We start from the raw sequence: 5,019 nt of genomic DNA on the forward strand, positions 1-5,019 counted from the left end.
ACAATGGTTCTGATTCCCTTGCTATCAACCTTTAGTTCAATGGTCAGTGTTCATTTAGGTTTTACGCTCTCCAGTGCCTAATCTTAACCTCAAATCCCACTATCTGGTGCCCAACACTTCTTTCCAGTTGCCTAACTCCCCTGCCCAGTGCCAGGCCCAAACATTCTGCTCAGTGGCTACCCACAACCCTTCTTCCTGATGCCTAACCTACCCAATGCCTAACCTTAATGTTTCAGTTTCCTTACCTAAATTTTCTTACCAAAATTTGATGAAACAGCAGCACCTACAGATACCTCTTGCTTGAGATCCCGAAACCTGGGGAGGCTAATGTGCAAACATTGACTCCGAATTCTGAGCCTTACCATTGGGTGTTACCAGTAGTAGGAGGCATAAGGGCAGAAGTGTAGAAAATTGGGGTGCAAAAATGATAAAGCCATGAACTCCAAGCTGAATCTCTACATGTTCCAACCTGGCATGCAGCAGTTACTGTTGGCTGGCCATTGTTATATAGAGACTGATTCGGCTTAATAGACCCGGCCACCCAATCTCTTTCCCCCACCCCTTGGTAGTTGAGTGGCACTTAAGTAGTGCCATTTATAATGCCCAGATTCATTCCTCTGATGGGGGTAGGGCATAAGTGTAAAAGGCGTCAGAGGACCCTAAGACCTAGGTCTGCAGGAGGGGGCTTGGTAGGGTTTGTCCTTCCATCATTGGCCCATTTACATATAGTAGGTCACAGGGGGCTTTCGGTGCAGAATAAAGCGGAGGTTACATTCCCGGAGATGGCGTCCAATAGTGGTTTAGTTTTTGTCGTCTATACATTTCCTAATTTATATAAACGGGATGAATAATAAATGATGATGATAAATCACCCCCATTAATCTTCCTCACCGTGCCAGCATTCCGTAGACTTCAGGTGACAACGCTGAGGATGTTGGCTCTATGGGGATCAGGATGATGCTTTGTCTGTAGGATAATCCGGGATGACAGGGACCCCCACCCCCGGCACAGAGGTGGCTGCTCAGGATGACAGCGCTCTCAGAGTTCCATTTACGCCATTGCTTACTCAGCAATATGAAAAACAATCAGCTCTGCGAGTTTAAATTACATTGACATCAAAGTGTTTTGTCTCCAGCCGTCCAGCTTTTTCCATTTGCTAAATCACTCGGAGTGTGAATAGGAAATTACTGTCATGGTTGGGTTTTATAGAGGAATGAGATAATAATAGGCATCGGTCATGTGATCATAGGGATCCGCTTTATATACTTAGCCTAGGCATTGGTCATGTGATTATAGCCATTCCCCTTATACAATGAGCCTTGACATTGGTCATGTGATCATAGCCATTCCCCTTATATAATAAACCTTGGCATTGGTCATGTGATCATAGCTATTCCCCTTATATTATGAGCCTTGACATTGGTCATGTGACCTGACACTGAATGGAGGAGAAATGTTATAGCCCATTGAATTAAAGTGTCAGAAGGGGCAATTGCACAGGGCCTTTCCCTTGCACAGGGCCCCAGTGACTGGATGGAATGCTGAGTGTCTAGGGCCCCATAGGCATGTGCACAATGAAGGTTGACTTTTTGGATATGCAGCCTGTGCAGGGCTACTCTTGCCCTATGAGATGGGTGCTGCCAATTGGGTGGACATCTATCTGCCCCACAAATTACCCTCTGAGAGGCAAGAGGGCAGCAAATGTTCGAACTGAAGAACATACAATATTGCATACTTGTTTTCTCTTATTCTTCCCGGAGTTCTTCTTTAATCTCCAGCTCAGCTTGTTTGCTAGATAATAAGTAAATATAAAGCCGAGTCAGAACGAGAGTAGAAATCGTGTTACATTTTCAAACCTTTCATTTTTTTAGCCGTATAATTCAATTTTCTGCAGATGGGTTCTGTGTTTGAGTCACACAAGCCTGTGAAATAAGATTCTTTGCACGTCTGTGGGTGGATGAGAACTCAGATCGCAGGGAGAAGGAATATTTGCTACAACTTTTAATTAGCATCTCCTGGAATTATATTTTATGATTACGTCTTCTGCAAACTCTCCCCAGCTTTCAGCACATAATAAAAAAACAATCAATGTATAGGGTGGGGGCTAAGAGGGGCAATAAGACCTAGTGGTGGAACAAAGGGAGTGGCTATGAATTTTGCCCCATCATGCCATGGGGTTCAGTTCTCCTAGGATTTGCCCCAAGCAGGACGGTGTGGGAGGATGTCTCTCTATTCTGGGGCTATCTTTGGGGAGAATGCTGAGTTGAGCACTGGGATTAGCCCCCAGGAGATTTAAGTACCCAACTCTGGCAATAGCCCCCATGGTAAGCTGTCTCTCTATACAAGTATTAGCCACCAGGAGGGCGGTGTGTTAAGCTGTCTCACTACTCCCCAGGAGGATGGAGTTCTGAATTGTCTCTATGTTGGGATTAACCCCCAGAAGATTGGTGTAATAAGGTGTCTCTCTGTCCTTGGTTATATCCCAGGAGGTTGATGTGTTGAGTTATCACTCTATCCTGGAATCAGTCCACAGAATGGTGTGTTCAGCTGTCTATCAATCCTTGAATTGCCCCCAAGGACAATGGCAGTTATGTCTGTTGGGATTATCCCCCTAGAGGATGGTGTATTGAATTGTCTCTCTGTCCAAGTATTAGCCACCAGGAGGTTGGTGTGTTCAGTTGTCTCTATGTTGGGACTAGCCCCTAGGAGGTGGGTGTGGAACTGTCTATCTATCTTTGATTTAGCCCTCAGGCTGGTGTGTTGAGCTGTCTCTCCACCCTGGGATTACCCCCGTAGAGGATGGTGTGCAGAGTTCTTTCTATGTTGGGATTAACCCCCCAGAAGGTTGGTGTATTAAGATGTCTCTCCATCCTTGGTTTAACCAGGAGAATACCAGGTTGATCTGTCTGACTGTCCTTGGATTAGCCCCCAGGATGATGTGTTGAGTTATCTACCTATCCTTGGTTGAGCCCCTAGAGGATTTAGTGTTATGTTGTCTCTATCCATGGATGAGCCCCCAGGAGGAAGAAGGGTTGAGTTATCTCTATCCTTGAATGGGACCCCAGGAGGATGGAGCATTGAGATGTTTCTATCCTTGGATGAGCCACCTGGAAGATGGAGCGTTGAGTTGTCTCTCTTCATGGATGAGCCACCTGGAAGATGGAGCATTGAGTTGTCTCTATCCTTGGATGACCCCCCAGGAAGATGGAGCGTTGAGCTGTCTCTATCCTTGAATGAGTCCCCAAGAGGATGGAGAGTTGAGTTATCTCTATCCTTGGATGAGCCCCCAGGAGGATGGAGCGTTGAGTTGTCTCTCTTCATGGATGAGCCACCTGGAAGATGGAGCATTGAGTTGTCTCTATCCTTGGATGAGCCCCCAGGAAGATGGAGCATTGAGTTGTCTCTCTTCATGGATGAGCCACCTGGAAGATGGAGCATTGAGCTGTCTCTATCCTTGCATGAGCCCCAGGAGGATGGAGTTTTGAGCTGTCTCTATCCTTGGATGAGCCCCCAGGAGGAAGAAGGGTTGAGTTATCTCTATCCTTGGATGAGCCCCCAGGAGGAAGAAGGGTTGAGTTATCTCTTTTCTATGTTGGGATTAACCCCCCAGAAGGTTGGTGTATTAAGATGTCTCTCCATCCTTGGTTTAACCAGGAGAATACCAGGTTGATCTGTCTGATTGTCCTTGGATTAGCCCCTAGGATGATGTGTTGAGTTATCTACCTATCCTTGTTTGCGCTCCTAGAGGATTTAGTGTTATGTTGTCTCTATCCATGGATGAGCCCCCAGGAGGAAGAGGGGTTAAGTTATCTCTATCCTTGGATGGGACCCCAGGAGGATGGAGCATTGAGATGTTTCTATCCTTGGATGAGCCACCTGGAAGATGGAGAGTTGAGTTGTCTCTATCCTTGGATGAGCCCCCAGGAGGAAGAATGGTTGAGTTATCTCTATCCTTGGATGAGCCCCCAGGAAGATGGAGCATTGAGCTGTCTCTATCCTTGGCTGAGCCCCGGGTGGAATGGAGTGTTGAGTTGTCTCTGTCCTTGGATGAGCCCAGGGAAAATGAAGCATTGAGTTGTCTCTATCCTTAGATGAGCCCCAGAATAAAATAGCATGTTGAGTTGTCTGCCTGTACTGCGATTGTTTCCAAGGTAGTGGGTTTGTTGAGTTGCCTCTCTATCCTTGATTTACCCTCAGATTCATGGCTTGTTGGGCTGTCTGTTTTTTTCTGGGATTAGCCCCCATGAGGATGGTGTGTTGTGTTGTCTCTCTATCCTTCATTGTTGGGCTGTCTGTTAGTTCTGGGATTAGCCCCCATGAGGATGGTGTGTTGTGTTGTCTCTCTATCCTTGCACCAGCCTAGAGGAGGACGACATGTTGAGTTGTCTCTATTTTAGGATTAATTCATAGGAGGTTGGTGAATTGAGCTGTCCCCGTATCACTGGATTCACCCCAGGAGGTTGATGTGTTGAGTTATCACTCTATCCTGGGACCCCCCGAGATGGTGTGTTAAGATGTCTCTCAATCCTTGAATGTGGCCCCAAGGAGGATGGCACTTTGAGTTGTCGTTATGTTGGGGTTAGCCCCTAAGGAGGTTGATGTGTTGGGATAACTCTCCTTGGTTTAGCTCCCAGAATGGTACATTGAGATGTGGGCTTCCTCTTTACATGAACAGAACCTCTTCCAGATCTTCCATGTCCTGTGACCGGTTCTGTGTGAAAAGTCTCCATTCTTCCTTTACAACCTTCCTGGATGTGCACATCAAGACAGGCAAACAGGGCACTTTTGATTCAGCTCAATTGTAAAACATTAAATGTGGCTTCACTGGACTTTGAATGGTTCCTGAGGATTACAGAAATGTTTTTCTACTTTCCTGGATCTGTCCCTAAACCAAAAACAGATTCCTTGAGACTCCAATATACCCCACATACTAGATTAAAAAAAATAAAATGATTCAAAACAAATACACAAAAAAGATCCAAATTATACAGAAGGGTTTAGATATAAATCAGACATTCA

Source organism: Pyxicephalus adspersus, chromosome 4 (assembly GCF_032062135.1).
Source record: "Pyxicephalus adspersus chromosome 4, UCB_Pads_2.0, whole genome shotgun sequence".
NCBI lineage: Eukaryota > Metazoa > Chordata > Amphibia > Anura > Pyxicephalidae > Pyxicephalus > Pyxicephalus adspersus.